The 17,162-nt window shown below is 51.9% G+C and overlaps 1 protein-coding gene across 1 annotated transcript in view; it reads right to left on the reverse strand.

Moving 5' to 3' along the window:
- The window catches only part of LOC119957381 (annexin A4-like), a 174,463-nt gene extending 157,608 nt beyond the window's left edge, over positions 1-16,855 (reverse strand). Inside the window, exon 1 of the mRNA XM_038785332.1 lies at positions 16,767-16,855. The gene's annotated coding sequence lies outside the window, so the exon portion shown is untranslated. The remainder of the gene's footprint in view (positions 1-16,766) is intronic.
- Positions 16,856-17,162: the final 307 nt, after the last annotated feature.

Consider the following 17,162-nt stretch of genomic DNA (forward strand, 5'->3'; position numbering starts at 1 on the left):
TGTTGGAGGGAATGAATGTTTGTGGAAGGGGGAGCAATCAAACGGGGCTGCTTTGTCCTGGATGGTTACATAGTTACATAGAACATACAGTGCAGAAGGAGGCCATTCAGCCCATCGAGTCTGCACCGACCCACTTAAGCCCTCATCCCCTATCCCCATAATGCAATAACCCTTCCTAACCTTTTTTTTGGATACTAAGGACAATTCATCACGGCCAATCCACCTAACCTGCACGTCTTTGGACTGTGGGAGGGAACCGGAGCACCCGGAGGAAACCCACGCAGACACGGGGAGGACGTGCAGACTCCGCACAGACAGTGACCCAGCCGGGAATCGAACCTGGGGCCCTGACGCTGTGATGCCACAGTGCTAGCCATGGTGTTGAGCTCATTGAGTGTTGTTGGAGCTGCACTCATCCAGGCAAGTGGAGAGTATTCCATTACACTCCTGACTTGTGCCTTGTAGATGGTGGACAGACTTTGGGGGGGGGGGTCAGGAGGTGAGTTACTCGCCGTAGGATTCCGAGCCTTTGACCTGCTCTGGTAGCCACAGTATTAATGTGACGAGTCCAGTTTAGTTTCTGATCAATAGTAACCCCCAGGATGTGTGGCATTACTCTGCTACAGAAGGTACACGTCAGGTTGGGTCAAGGCTGACGCCACTGACACATCCCTCAAATTGCTGGGAAGGTGTTGGTTCCAGGGCGGTGAAGGTCTTTGTCATCTTCAGCAGGTTTAGCTGGAAGTCTTCATTTGCAGGTAGAACTATTTCCACAGGTACAGGCCAGAAGCTACCTCCATGCCCCTCGGTCTGTTCCTGTCTCTACTCAATGCCGCACTGGGCCCCTGGGTCATGTTCCTTTGTCCATCACTGTGTCAACAGTACTTTGCTCAATCCCACATTAACCCTGTCTGCGCCAGACCCTGAGACTACACAAGAGTGGGCATCCTACCCTGCTGGAGCAATTGAAGAAGGGGGTCTCTGGCCGTGGGCTGAGGTCAGCTTCCCGCTTCCCAAGCTTCCGACGGCCACATGGACATCAAATGTTTCCAAATTCGATGGCCTGGTCTGAGATTCAATTGGGGGGTGGGTATTGAATCCAGCCAAGCCAGCTCCGCCCCCCCCCCCCCCGCCCCCCCGCAGCGGTGCTCAAACTCCATTTCCACTCACTCATGGGATGTGAGCCATCCATTGATGATCCATTTCAGAGTCAACCACGTCGTTGTGGGCCTGGAGTCCCATGGAGGCCGGACTGATTAAGGACGGCGGATCTCCTTCCCCTGAGTGACGTTCATTGAGGGTCTTCACAACAATTGATGATGTTTTCGCTGCAGATGGTGAAATTTGAGTCCAATAAAAATCTGGAATACAGAGCCTAACGATGACCATGAAACCCATGGTCGATTGTGGTTAAAAACCGATCTGGTTCACTCATGTCCTCCAGGGAAGGAAATCTGTCGCCCTGACCTGGTGATGACAGTAAAACGATCGGAGCCAATGGGGTACTTCTGAAGTACAGCCAATGGTGCGTTGCAGGAAAACGCAGCAGCCAATCTTTTACACAGCAAGATCCCATAACAGCCATGCGACAGTAAGCAGGTAACCTGTTTCGGTGATGGACATTGAGGGATAGCGACAGCATTCTTACTCAGAATAGCACAGTGGGACCTTTGACGTCCACCCAAATGGGCGGACTGGGCCAGATCGGTACGTGATCCATCTGGAAGACATGATACGCAGATGCCGGCGTTGGACTGGGGTGGGCTCAGTAAGAGATCTTACAACACCTGAGGAAGCTCCGAAAGCTAGTGATTCGAAAAAAAACCTGTTGATCTGGAAGAGAGCACCTCCTGTGAGAGTCAGCCTTGGCTATTGTCAGTTTGGGCTCTGGAGGGTCGGGGGAGAGGGGTGGGGAAGGTTCTTAAACCCCACAACTGGGTGGGTGCTCACTGAGCCTAATTTGGCATCCTTGTCACGACCGGGTTATTGAACCATGGATCACATTGGCCACCAGTCATAGATCATAGAATTGGCAGTGCAGAAGGAAGCCATTCGGCCCATCGAGTCTGCACCAGCCCTTGGAAAGAGCAACCTACCGAAGCCCACACCTCTGCCCTATCCCCGTAACCCCACCTCACCTCTTTTGGACACTAAGGGTAATTTAGCACAGCCAATCCACCTAACCCTGCACATCTTTGGACTGTGGGGGGGGGAAACCGGGGCACCCGGAGGAAACCCACGCAGACACGGGGAGGACGTGCAGACTCCGCACAGACAGTGACCCAAGCCGGGAATCGAACCCGGGACCCTGGCGCTGTGAAGCCACAGTGCTAACCACTGTGCTATACCGTGCGGCCCACCATCTCTCCCAGCCCACCCCCCCCCCCCCCCCCCCCCGACAGCAACCACCAAGGCTTGACCAGGATCCAAGTTTCCCGAGGCGTGGGACGAGCTCCGTCAGGAATCCTCGCTGACCCATGGGGCCCGGCAGGTAATTGATCCTGGGGATGCTCAGGACTGGATGCTGTTCAACATCGCATTGCTAGAACCAGCTAAACCACTGGGGACCCACTTCTGGAAGCAACTCACAATGCATTTAATACCGACGCATAAATATTTAGACACAAGAAACAATTTATTCCCCAAATTGGTTCTCCACCCGGGCAGCTCAGGCCTTGGAGCTCAGGTCAAACCCTCTCCTTGACAAGCACGCATCGTACCGTTCTTAATTACACATCTTCCATTACGAGCGGATCTCAGAATCAAGGCTGCCCTGGAGTTAATTAATCTCCTGCTCACCTATTGCAGAAAAAATAAAAAGCCCTCTTCTACTTCGACGCATGAGGGGGAATTTTAATATGTCATTACTTGATCAGTGTTATTTCCTCCTCTCGAATGAGGGGGCGACTTGATTTCGGTAATCTTAACAAGTGATGTTTTGAAATGAAAACCATTTAAAACTAATGATAAAGTGTTGGACAAAAATGCGAAAATTAATGCGAACTTTCAGAGATGCTCCGAAGATTAATTGTGCATCAAATTAAAAGATCAGACGGCTTCAGCTGCAAAGAAAAAGTGATGGAAAAATGCGTTTGTAATCAACGGAATCACATTTCTTTGTGCGCTGGAGTAATTTAAATTAATCTGGTAATAAAGGACCGAGTTTGGCTCGCACTTGTCAAAGTGGGCAGGTATTTTCCATTACACAGCATTTCAAGGCTGACTTTATCCGAGGAGATGTAATGCTTTATATTTCAAGTATCATTACTGAAATGTGGAGGGGCACACAGCTCATTTCCTCCCCGCCAAGCTGCTTTGTTTCCACTTTGTACAAGGAAAGAAAAATCCATCGACGGCTCCTCGTGGGCAAATGGCCGTTCTTTAACCTAATGGAAACTCACAGGAGTGGGCTGGACTGATTAAGAGAACGCAGGGGATAATGAAGCAGACCGAGAGTGCACGGGGAAAGAAATATTTGCCGGCGGCGCCTTCCATGACCCTCCGGGTGTCCAGAAGCACTTCGCAGTCAGCGGCGAGCCTTTGGAGCGCCGTCTCTCTTGGCTGTGTCCATCTAAAATGGCCGCCCGCAAAGGATAATGGGAATTGTGGTCAGGTTGGGGACACAGACTGTGCACAGCCCCTGTGTATTGGGCAAAGGAAAACCAGACCGAACTGAAACTTGCACCTGTTAAAGGTCAATCACCGATTTCCCCAGGACAACAGACTCAGATTAAGGAATTGCAACAGTCGCAGACTCCCCGGCGCCACCTCCCCTTATTTGGCAAGGCCTACACACTTGGGACAATGGTAACTAGGACCCGCCCAGCCATCGAGGTACCTGCCCCTAATTGGCCAGAATCGATCAGAGTGATCAAGACCCTATCGATCCATTGGATCCTGAGTTAGCACCGCTCGAAATGGCGCAAGAAAGGAGAAGGATAAGTAGCACTGCGCCTCTCGGGATCGGTCTCTATTGGGATCGGCCTGTGCCCACTACAACTGCAGCATAACGAACAGCCAAGTTCAAGACGCACGATCGCTAACTGAGAGAGACGAGCTGCAGCCGAGACGACCCTGACGATTTCCAGCCGACACACGTGGGGACTCAGGTAAAGGCCTTATCCACCTGCACAGAGCCGGTCACCCAGTTGACAGGTGTAGTTGATAGGTGTAGTTTCATACGTAGCCGCATGTATCATTCCACATAGAGATAAGTCTTGTGTTTAATAATAAACTGCCTTTTGAACTAACGTACTGGTTGTGTGGTAATTTGGTCAATACAAGAAACAGACTCGCAGCTTGTGGTTATTATTAGCAACATAGCGATGTCAGGATTCGTGGCAGCCACTTCTCGCACAGCGAGCTCCCTCAGACAGTGCTGCCCACTTTTTAATGGTCTTGGGCGTGGGATAAATGCTGGCCTGGTGACGGCCAAGGAGGGGCGAGGGGCTGAGGTGGTGCGGGGAACTCCCCGACTCTCCTGAGAACCCCTGACGTCCAACCACGAGGTTGAGCGTCTCGCCTGAAAGGCAGCGCTTGGAGCAGCGCGGCGCTCCCTGGGTGCCGGGCGTCTCGGCCTCGACCGCACGCCCAAGGACAATCCACAACCTTCAGACCAATGGGCCAGTGAGCAGAATAGGAAACGGCGCGACGCACCTGGATACGTGGAGAAGGCAGAGCCAAGGAGACCAGACAATCGGGGCGCACAGCTCCGGTTGAAGAACTGGAAGGAGGGTGATGGGTGGGGCCTGTCTATAAAAGGAAAGGACGCCCATCTCCATTCACCTCTTGCTACTGGGGACTTGTGCTCCAGTGAAGAATCAATTGTGGGTTGTGCGCAGACAAATAGACAACGTCCAACAAGGGTTACAGTGCCCTGGAGTCCATTTCACAATTAGGATGCATGGAACAAGTTTCCATGTTCGCAACACCGTGGTGTCCGTGTTGCTAAAACTAGCTTCTTGCTTGCCACCATCACTGACAGTCCAGGTGGAGAACTGTCAATGATGTCAGTCAGTTGCAGTGTTCCTGTGTTCCAGATAAACCGTTGTACCGTCACCATTCGATCACTCCAGATGCAGTGGGGACTCCCCTTGAAGGACTTGGCTCCCAGTTGAAGACCAGTCTGTGAATTACATAGAATTACATAGAATTTACAGTGCAGAAGGAGGCCATTCGGCCCATCGAGTCTGCACCGGCTCTAGGAAAGAGCAGCCTACCCAAGGTCAACAACCCCACCCTATCCCCATAACCCAGTAACCCCACCCAACACTAAGGGCAATTTTGGACACTAAGGGACAATTTAGCATGGCTAATCCACCTAACCCGCACATCTTTGGACTGTGGGAGGAAACCGGAGCACCCGGAGGAAACCCACGCACACACGGGGAGGATGTGCAGACTCCGCACAGACAGTGACCCAGCCGGGAATCGAACCTGGGACCCTGGGGCTGTGAAGTAATTATGCTATCCACAATGCTACCGTGCTGCCCTTCGGCCTGTTAAATCAGTTTGGACGTAACCTTGGAGGCCTGATCTCATCACACCTACCTCAAAAATACCCCTCCCTCACACTCCTGCCATTGGATGCCAGAAACGCCCCACCTCGCATCACCTTCCCACAGCCAATGGAAAAGCAAATGGACCCTTTGTAATCCAACTGGATGAATCCTAACAGTGAGTCAAACTTCTGTCTCCTCACCTCCAAACATGTTTGATCCCCGAATCTGCTGCCCCTTTGTGATTTGTCCCTTGGTGTGTTTAATTTAGGCCGGTGGGGGTCGGTCGGTGGGCAGGAGGCAGATACACGTACAGCTGCCTTCTGCGAATAAACCTGTCATCGAGAAGAGTATTCCTGTCTTGTTTCACATCTCTTCAAAAACTGTCCGCCACCGGGAATAATCCAGCTTTTAGGAACGGAGTTAAACATGCAGATTGTGGTGAATGTAATATAGATGTATATATGTTAATTCACACTGTCTTTGTAAGCGCAGTAGCGCTATCCTACCACTAGGGGGAGTAGAGCTGGGAGCACTTAGGAACTTGTACTGGGCTCCACCCTGGGCTCCGCCCACGACTCCTCCCCCTAGTCCAGCTGTATAAATACCCGTGTCCAGAGTCAGCCTGGGTCACTACGAGTTCATCGACGGGTAACAGGCTGGCTCTGAAGTAAGTCGATTAAAGCCCAGATTCACATCGGAAACATGTGTCTGATGAATTGATGGTTCCATCACAGATCCTGGACTGGACCCCCTCATTCAACTGAGCAACTGAAGGCAGGGTGAACCTTTCTGTGTCCTGCCCATCAGTCTGACAACAATCTGCATCAACACGGCAGCTTTAGCGCAGTCGAAGCCTCAAGGCGTCTCGCAGCAGAGTTACTGGACCAACTTTGGCACTGGACCATGCGAGGAGATGTTACAGCGGGTGATCAAAGACGCTGCTCGGAGCGAGAGCCCTGGAAGTATGTCTGAAAGGAGGGGAGGGGGGGGCGGAGACATTCTGGGAGGGAGTTCCAGTGGCTGGGTCGCCAGTGGGGGCGCGATTGAAATCAGGGATGGGTGACGAGGTTAGAGTTAGAGGGGCACAGAGATCGCAGAGGACTGAGGGGCTGGAGGAGATTCTGGAGATGGGGGTGGGGTGGCTGGAACTTGAAAACAAGGCAGAGAGTTCTATAATGGAGGCACCGCTAGGTGGGTCAGCGAGCTTCGGGCATTGTGGTAGTCGCTATTAGGGGTATTACGGTACCCAGGTTGAGGCTGTAAGACCATTGGTGTGGGAGGTACCTGAGACTGCTGTATCATTGGTGAAGCCTGCCTGCTGGTTCCGCCCAGTGAGGCGGAGTATAAGAGCCCGTGTCTCCCCAGCAGCTGCATTCTGTACCTGCGCTGCTGGGGGAAACATCTAGTCCAATAAAGCCTTCAATTGTCGTCCAATCTCGCTTCCTTTCCAGGGGCTGGTTTAGCTCACTGGGCTAAATCGCTGGCTTTGAAATCAAACCAAGCAGGCCAGCAGCACGGTTCAATTCCCGTAACAGCCTCCCCGAACAGGCACCGGAATGTGGCGACTAGGGGCTTTTCATTTGAAGCCTACTCGTGACAATAAGCCATTTTCATTTCATTTTCATTTCCGGAGTCATTGATCGGGCATCAGGTATGGCAATGGTTTTCCCCGAGTATATTTGCCCCCAGGGAGTGGCCGCACAAATGTGTGAAGGCTTTCTCACATTTCTCACATCATCACAAAAACAACCCGCTCAGCTGTCGCTGCGCCCCATGCGCCCCAGAAGAGCCAATAAGTACTGGCGAATCATCTCCCTGCTTCTGTTGGCCGTACTGCGTAGTTCTTAACATTCAGGTGAAACAAACCTCAAGAATGACAAGGGAACTCAGTCACTTTATGGAGCAGGTGGGAGCAGTGGACCCCTGGAGGTTCGCCCACCCGGGGGAGAAAGAATTCTCCTTCTTCTCCCCAGTACACAACGTGTTCACCAGAATTGACTTCTTTGTGGTGGGGAAAACGGTGCTTCCAGGGATAGACAAGGTGGAATATTCCGCAATTGTGATATCAGACCACGCCCCACACTACATGGACGTGCGGCTGGAGACGGGAAGGGCCCAGCGCCCCACATGGAGGTTGGACGGTGCCTTACTAGCTGACAAGGCCTTCAGCGAAAGGATAGCGCGGGCCATAGCGGAGTACACGGAGAACAACCAAAACGTGGAGGTCTCATCCTCCACGTTCTGGGAAGCGCTTAAGGCCGTACTAAGAGGGGGAATCATTGCCTTCAAAGCGCAAAGAGATAGGGAGGAAAGGGTGGCTAGGCAGCAGCTGGTCGACTCCATACTGGAGGTAGACCGCAAATACTCCGAGGACCTGACCGTAGAGCTCCTGGCGGAGAGAAAAGAATTACAAAGGAACTTTGACCTGCTCTCCACCAGGAAAGCAGTACACCAACTCCGCCAGGCACGCGGGGCCCTGTACGAACACAGAGACAAAGCCAGCCGCCTGTTGGCACACCAGCTGAGAAAGCAGGTAGCCACCAGAGAAATTGCGCAGATCAAGGGTACCGGAGGCACGTTGGAAACTAGAACCAGAGAGGATTAACAAAACCTTCAAGGCCTTCTACCAAGAGCTGTACACCTCAGAGCCCCCAACGGGGAAGGCTGGGATGAACCGGTTCCTTGATGGACTGGACATACCAGTCGTGGGAGAGGGCAGAAGACCTGGAAGCACCACTAGCACTGGGAGAGACCATGGACAGTATCAGCTCCATGCAGACGGGGAAGGCGCCGGGACCGGACGGATTCCCGGCGGACTTCTACAAAAAATTTGCGACAGCGCTGGCCCCGCACCTGCGGGAGATGTTAACAGACTCGCTAGCTAGGGGCACACTGCCACCCACGTTAGCACAGGCCTCAATCTCGCTGATACCTATGAAAGACAAAGACCCAACGGAATGTGGGTCATACAGACCCATATCCCTGCTGAACGCAGATGCCAAAATACTGGCCAAAATCCTAGCCAAAAGGCTAGAAGACTGTGTACCTGAGGTGGTCACAGAGGACCAGACGGGCTTCGTCAAAGGTAGACAGCTTACCTCGAACATCAGGCGCCTGCTGAACGTGATAATGACCCCCTCCGGGGAGAGAACACAAGAGGTGATCGTCTCCCTGGACGCAGAAAAGGCCTTCGACAGAGTCGAATGGAAATACCTCATAGAGGTACTGGAGCGGTTCGGGCTTGGAACAGGGTTCACCGCTTGGGTAAAGCTCCTATACAACGCTCCCATGGCGAGGGTACAGACCAGCAATACCACTCCCAATACTTCCAGCTGCACAGGGGCACCAGACAAGGATGCCCACTGTCCCCGCTGCTGTTCGCACTAGCAATCGAACCGCTAGCAATCGCGCTCAGGGCAGCAAAAAATTGGAGGGGGAACCGAAGGGGAGGCAGAGAGCACAGAGTCTCACTTTATGCAGATGATCTGCTCCTCTATATCTCGGACCCACAAAGCAGCATGGACGGAATCATCGCGCTCCTGAAAGAGTTTGGAGCCTTCTCGGGCTACAAACTCAACATGAGCAAAAGCAAGATCTTCCCAGTACACCAGCAGGGGGGGGGGGGGGAGCACTAAAGGGGCTGCCGTTCAAACAAGCCCGACATAAATTCCGCTACCTGGGGATCCAAATAGCCCATGACTGGAAAGGGATCCACAAATGGAACCTCACCAGCCTGACGGAGGAAGTTAAAAAGGACCTGCAAAGATGGAACACACTCCCGCTCTCCCTCGCGGGGAGAGTTCAGACGATCAAAATGAACGTACTGCCCAGGTTCCTCTTCCTGTTTAGATCCATTCCGATCTACATCCCCAAGGCCTTTTTCAAAGTGCTGGACAAACTTATCATGGCGTTCGTATGGGGGGGGGGGTAAAAATGCTAGGATCCCAAAGAAGATCCTACAAAGGTCCAGGGGGGGGGCTAGCCCTCCCGAATCTACAATTCTACCACTTGGCGGCAACAGCCGAGCGAGTAAGGGGATGGATCCAGGAGCCTGAAGCCGAGTGGGTGCGTGCGGAGGAGGCCTCCTGCATGGGGACCTCCCTCCGGGCCCTCGCCACGGCAGCACTCCAATCCCCACCCAAAAAACACTCCACCAGCCCAGTGGTGACAGCCACCCTCCAATCCTGGAACCAACTGCGGCAGCAATTCGGCCTGTACAAAATGTCGGACAAGGCTCCCATCTGCAACAACCATAGGTTCAAACCAGCACTGACTGACGCCACCTTCAAAAGGTGGAGGCAGGACGGGGGGACACTGACAGTCAGGGACCTATACACGGACGACAGGATCGCAACACTGGACGAACTGACAGAGAAATTTCGGCTAGTCAGGGGGAATGAGCTACGGTACCTGCAGCTCAAAAACTTCCTACGAAAGGAGACAAGGACATACCCACAACCGCCACGACAGACACTACTGGAAGACCTACTGGACGCAAGTATCCTAGAGAAAGGGAACTGTAGCGACATGTATGACCGACTGGCAGATAGGGACGACACCGTACTGGACGCAACAAGGATGAAATGGGAGGACGACCTGGGGATGGAGATAGGGTGGGGACTCTGGAGCGAAGCACTGCATAGGGTCAACTCCACCTCCACGTGCGCACGGCTCAGCCTGACGCAACTAAAAGTGGTACATAGAGCCCACTTAACAAGAAACCGTATGAGTAGGTTCTTCCCGGAGATGGAGGACAGATGTGAACGGTTCCAAAGAGGCCCAGCCAACCACGCCCACATGTTCTGGTCTTGCCCCAGACTCGTGGAGTACTGGACAGCCTTCTTCGAGGCTATGTCCAAAGTGGTGGGGGTGAGGGTGGAGCCATGCCCGATAGTGGCGGTCTTCGGGGTTTCAGACCAGCCAGATCTATTCCTGGGGAGGAGGGCGGACGCCCTTGCCTTTGCCTCCCTGATCGCCCGCCGTAGAATCCTGTTTGGCTGGCGGTCAGCAGCACCGCCCAGAGCTGCAGACTGGCTGTCCGACCTCTCGGAATCTCTCCAAATGGAGAAAATCAAATTCGCCATCCGAGGGTCGGACGACGGCTTCCACAGAACGTGGGAGCCATTCATGCAACTGTTCCGGGACCTGTTTGTGGCCAAGTACAAGAGGAAGAATAGTCGGGTGGCCAAGAATCAGGGGAAAATGGTCGGGAATCGGGGGAAGGTAGCCGGGGGGGGGGGGGGGGGGGGGGGGCTGCGGGTTCGTTATGGGGGTTTGATGGCAAGCTAAGGCCCAAAACCAAACTGTAAATAAATGCCTATAAACATGTGCCTCGGCCATATTGGGGAATGTAAAATATGGGGCAGCAGGGTAGCATGGTGGTTAGCATAAATGCTTCACAGCTCCAGGGTCCCAGGTTCGATTCCCGGCTGGGTCACTGTCTGTGTGGAGTCTGCACGTCCTCCCCCTGTGTGCGTGGGTTTCCTCCGGGTGCTCCGGTTTCCTCCCACAGTCCAAAGATGTGCGGGTTAGGTGGATTGGCCATGATAAATTGCCCGTAGTGTCCTAATAAAAGTAAGGTTAAGGGGGGGGGTTGTTGGGTTACGGGTATAGGGTGGATATGTGGGTTTGAGTAGGGTGATCATTGCTCGGCACAACATTGAGGGCCGAAGGGCCTGTTCTGTGCTGTACTGTTCTATGTTCTATGTATGCCGGTTAAAGGGGGCGGCCACAGTTGTTATTATGAAGATGCTTACCTGTAAATATACATGTTAATTTTTGCGTGTTTTTTTTTCTCTCTAATAATTTGTAATTTGTTGGATATAAAATATGAAAACTCAATAAGAAACATTTTATTTTTAAAAAATTCAGATGAAACATAGAACAGTACAGCACAGAACAGGCCCTTCGGCCCTCGATGTTGTGCCGAGCCATGATCACCCTACTCAAACCCACGTATCCACCCTATACCCGTAACCCAACAACCCCCCCCCTTAACCTTACTTTTATTAGGACACTACGGGCAATTTAGCATGGCCAATCCACCTAACCCGCACATCTTTGGACTGTGGGAGGAAACCGGAGCACCCGGAGGAAACCCACGCACACACAGGGAGGACGTGCAGACTCCACACAGACAGTGACCCAGCCGGGAATCGAACCTGGGACCCTGGAGCTGTGAAACATTTATGCTAACCACCATGCTACCCTGCTGCCCCCAACATTTCGAACTGCAGTGTTCAAACACAAATTAAGAATGATACCCAGTGCCGGTTACAGCAGGTTATTACAAAGCTTCTTAAACACATCCTTTGAGGAAAGAATTAACTGTTTTGTTCAGATATTTAATTAGATTTTGCACCTATTTATCTCTGGTTCGTGTGGTACATCTCGGACTAATGACTTGAAATGTGTCTCCTCTCCTAACGAACCCACGGGTCTCGCTGTGAAATCATTCACTCTTTGTTCAAACCCTTTGCTTTTTCCCACTGGAGATTGACTTTGATACGAAACCTTTAACAATTCTCCTTCAGAACCAAATCGTTTTGTTCACCAATCTCAGAAACACAGTGACTGGCGGTGATAATTAATATTCTTATCTTTGTCTTCAAAGTCTTCCATGGCTTCGCCCCTCCCTACGTTTGTAACCACCCCCACCCTCCCGTCCCCGTCCCTCTGGTCTGATAACCCCCCCAGGACCCTCTGCGCCCCCCCCCATTCCGGCCTCTTGCGCACCCCTGCATTTTAATTGCTCCGACATTGGTGTCCTTGCTTTCAGCAGGCTGGGTCCTCAGCTCTAATTCTCTCCCTCTTCATCGAGTCCATGGAATCCCCAGAGTGCAGAAGGAGGCCATTCGGCCATCAGGTCTGCGCCGACCCTCTGAAAGAGCGCCCCACCCAGGCCCACTCCCCCGCCCCCAAACCTGCCTAAACTTGCACACCGTTGGACTGTGGGAGGAAACCGGAGCCCCCGGAGGAAACCCACGCAGACGCGGGGAGAACGTGCAGACTCCGCACAGACAGTGACCCGAGGCTGGAATGAATTCGGGTCCCTGCCGCTGTGAGGCAGCGGTGCTAACCATTGTGCCGCCCTTGTCCATAGAGCTGGCAAAGGTTTCTGACAGTGTGAGTCGACATGGTTCGAGGTACGTGTTCTCCAAACGAGAACGTTTCTCAAAGTCCTGCACCTGGTGAGTGACTGCATGGTTGGATGTGTCTGTACCTGTGGCGGGGTCTCTGGTGCCTTGGCCGATAACCAACCACGTAAAGTGTGGGTGAAGCTCCACAATCTCCCATTTCCTGCAATGCTCAAGGAAGCCACCAGGGGCAGGCCTTGCAAAGACACCAACACTGGGTTTCGGTCAGGGAAACTCCTCAATCTCTCCATCCTGCCTCCACGCAGTGGGAGAGGCAGGAATCAGGGACATGACTGTATCCGAGATGCCCCCAAGGCAGAATGTGCCCAGACCGTGGCAGACCGATTCCCAAGAGCTGCCAGAAGCTGCGGACTGAGTTGGAGCCAGTGTCAGACCCCCCCCCGTGACACAAACGTTGACGGCAAATGTCTCGAGGTTGCAGAAAACGCCTCGTGCCGTCGGAGTGAGCTCTCTCGGGACGCCACACTCGATGAACATACCCGAACAAGCAACCAGAAAGCGATTCCCAACTGCGGGATCAAATCCCGAAGCAGAGGAGGCATTCGGCTGAAGATTGAAGGCTGCCAGGCCACTGTCCCCACCACTCTATTGTGGGGTTCAGAATCCTGACTCTGCCAAAGGCACCACGTCAAAGCTCGAGAATTCTTTCACTCAAGTGTCCATCCTGAGATTCGATAGCAGGTCACCAATCACAAACAATGATGTCCTTCCCCGTGCTGGGCTCAACAGCTTGGAAGTCACCCTCCAGAGCATCCTTCCTAGATGGACAGGCCATCTCTCCTGCCCGCACGATGACAGAATTCCTCCAGCAAGCAGACCTTCTGTGGGGAACTGTCTCAGGGAAAATATGTGTAATGCTAGACCACAACCCCCCCCCCCCCCCCCCCCCCCCCCCCCCACCCCCACCCCCCCCCCCCCCCCCCCCCCCCACCCCAGAGCTTGTTGGTAATATCAAGCTAGGAAACAATGACATCTTCTCTGAAGTAGACAGAGTTTGAGATTCGAGACACTGGCTCAGAGAATAAGGCCATAAGATTTCGCAGGTTCCAGAAAAACCCAAAAATAAACTTTCCAAAGATCAGAAATGTAAAGCGATTCACAATATCTATCTCGTACTCTAACATTCAGGGATAACGTGAGATGTGCGCGCATTAACAGGCAAATTGCAGTCAAACACAGCACATTGCAGAACGCATGCCAAATGCGACCAAATCAGAGTCCATGGATTTCTCAACCACCTGGACATCAGCAACGCTGAGTGAACCAGTCTCACTGAAAGTCTATCTCGCTCCCACGGGGCACTCCAGTCTTCACCTACAAAGAGCTAACTGGGAATTTCCTTCAAAGGTCGCGTCAAATCGGACGTCATCAACGTCGGCCCACCTCGCAGTGTTTTAATCAAGATTCCCTTCCCCTGGATTCCCAAGTACATACGCGGGCACCCGCTCACAGGCAGAACCTCAGCTCTACGGCCGCACCGAGTAGAAAATGACTGCTCCAGCGGGGTACCTTTGCCCCACCGGCCCGCAGCACAGAGTCACCAACCTTCGTGAAACTTAGGGGTTCCCCCCCTGAGCCCTCTTCACTCACTGTCTACTTCCCACAGCCCTTTTCCTGTTTGGAGCCTGCCTTGTTTCTTCAGCCAGACCCTGCCTCTGTCCCCTATCTGGGACTTGTCTCTGTGGGATCTCTCCCGATCCCCACTCCCTTTCTCAGCCTGGGATACTTGACCTCTCATCAAAACGGACTCACTAAAACTGACTGCCTCAGAACTGCTGTTCGCTGACCATTGAAATGATCTGGTGACCTATCACAGCACTCTCGGTGGCTCCTGCCTTTGGCTGTTTGTTATTTTGTTATTTACAGCACAGGAGGCCACTCGGCCCATCTTGTCTGCCCCGGCTCCCAAAAGAGCAACCCAGCTATTCCCATTCCCCAGCCCCGTCTCCGTAACCCTCTAAATTCATCACTTTCAAATATGTATCCAGCTCTCGTTTGAAACCTCCTGTGGAACCCACCTCCACCACTCCCCCAGGCAGCGCATTCCAAACCCCAACAACTCTCGGAGTAAAGAACTTTCTCATCCCACTCCCAGCTCTCCCGCTGACCATCTTCAAATTGTGACCCTGAGTCACTGACTTACCAACCAGTGGAAACAGAATATCCTTCTTTATCCTCTTAAAATTGTTCAGAATTTTGGACACCTCAATAAGGTCGCTGCTTAATCTCCTCTGCTCCAGGGAGAACCAGCCCAATTTCTCCAACCTATCCTTGTATCTAAAATTCCCCATTCCTGGTATCATTCCGGTAAATCTCCTCTGCACTTTCTCCAGGGCTTTAACATCCTTCCTTAAATAAGGTGCCCAGAACTAAACACAATACTCCCACTGTGATCTGACCAATGATTTGGAGAGGTGTAGCATCACTTCCTTGCTTTTATACTCTATGCCTCTATTTATAAACCCAAGGATGTTCTAAGCCTTCTTAACAACTGTTTCAACTTGTCAGGCCACCTTCAGAGAATTATACACTTGGACCCCGAGGTCCCTCTGCTCCTGTACTCCCCTCAAAGTTGAACCATTGAGCCTGTATCGTCTCCCCGTGTTTCCTTCTCCCAAAATGCTTTATCTCACATTTCGCTGCATTGATGGTCATCTGCCAGGTGCCTGCCCATTTGGCCAACTTGTCAATGTGCCTCTGAAGTCACTCAGCGTCATCCTCACAATTCACTATTCCCCCCTGGCTTAGTATACCTGCACATTCAGAGATTTTGCCCTCAACACCCATCTCTAAATCATTTATATAAATCAGAAAAAGCTGAGGCCTGGGGAATACCACTTTCAGCTCATCTCCAGTCTGAGGAAATCCCATCTGCACATGTATCGAGGCAGGGGCAAATGTTACAAGCGTTGGAACACCCTGTACTTATCATAGACTGCGAAGTTACAAAGCACACGGGGAAACAAAAGATGGGTTTCATCTCACCATATACCCCTGGAGGAACAAAAATCTTCACCACAATAAAAGCATCTTTAAAATGGCTTTGAAAAGACAAGTTAATTTTGTCACAAACTCCAAACAAATACTGTACAGATAAACTTTTCATTGCGCTCCACTATTACGTGATAAAGTTGCGGAGGTTTAACCAAAACGAAAGTCAGCACATGTGACAAGCAGGACAAGCAGGACTTAAACATTTGCGAATTAGCGGAACTTCGAACCCTTTCTCCTGCACCCTTTCATTTATCTCGGAACAGAACACCAACAACTACATGTTTTTCTAACCTGGTATGGAGGGCATGAGCTATGAGGAGAGGTTGGGTAAACTCTGATTGTTTTCACTGGAACGACGGAGGTTGAGGGGCGACCTGATAGAAGCTAGGTGTCATTTTAAAATACCCGAGGTCCTTGCCTGAACAGACAGAAAAATACAACTGACTATCCAGCACCCATTCCTAACCCCCTATTTTCTAACTGCCCCAACTCTCTACACACAGACAGACAAACAACACAGAGCTAAAGGTGTGGTTGAGAGGTAAAGAAAATATTAAGAAATATAAAATGATAAAGAATGTTCGATGCACTGGGATAACTTGCAGTTAAATTCTTTCTGGAGTTTAATGTTTTAGAAAAGAACAAAGAAAATTACAGCACAGGAACAGGCCCTTCGGCCCTCCCAGCCTGCGCCGATCCAGATCCTTTATCTAAACCTGTTGCCTATTTTCCAAGGTCGACTTCCCTCTGTTCCCCACCCGTTCATATATCTGTCCAGATGCCTCTTAAATGATGCTATCGTGCCCGCCTCTACCACCTCCGCTGGCAAAGCGTTCCAGGTACCCACCACCCTCTGCGTAAAAAACTTTCCACGCACATCTCCCTTAAACTTTCCCCCTCTCGCCTTGAAATCGTGACCCCTTGTAACTGACACCCCCACTCTTGGAAAAAGCTTGTTGCTCATAATTCTGTAGACCTCAATCAGGTCCCCACTCAACCTCCGCCTTTCCAATGAAAACAATCCTAATCTACTCAACCTTTCTTCCTAGCTAGCCCCCTTTTGGTGCTTCTTCCTTCTAGGATGTAGAGGCTTCTGACAGGGGTGTCTACTTACTCTGCAGATTCAGGATCAGTGCAAATTTACAGAATCACTGGTTTTAGAAGGATAAAACAGTTCTTTACTCCAGCAGCGTAACAGAGAGAGAGAGTGAGAGAGAGAGTGTCCCTTTCGCTTCCAAGGTCTAATGACTTCTGCCCAGCTCTCTGAGAAAGCACCACGCAGGAACCAATCACTGACTGTTGCCGGGCGGATCACTGCCCCTGGCCAACCCACAGGTTTCCAATCCAACAGCCAACTGAACTGACTCCCTCCGAAGCCGGTTCCCAGGATTCACTCGACGCCGGACAGTCTGTTTTCTCCTCTGCAAAGTACGAAACCTGGGAGCACGCTGTCCTGGCCAGCGGGCTGCTTCAGCTCGAGTCCTCTGCTCAAAGGCACATTCCCAATATG

Source organism: Scyliorhinus canicula, chromosome 26, assembly GCF_902713615.1.
Source record: "Scyliorhinus canicula chromosome 26, sScyCan1.1, whole genome shotgun sequence".
Taxonomy (NCBI): Eukaryota; Metazoa; Chordata; class Chondrichthyes; order Carcharhiniformes; family Scyliorhinidae; genus Scyliorhinus; species Scyliorhinus canicula.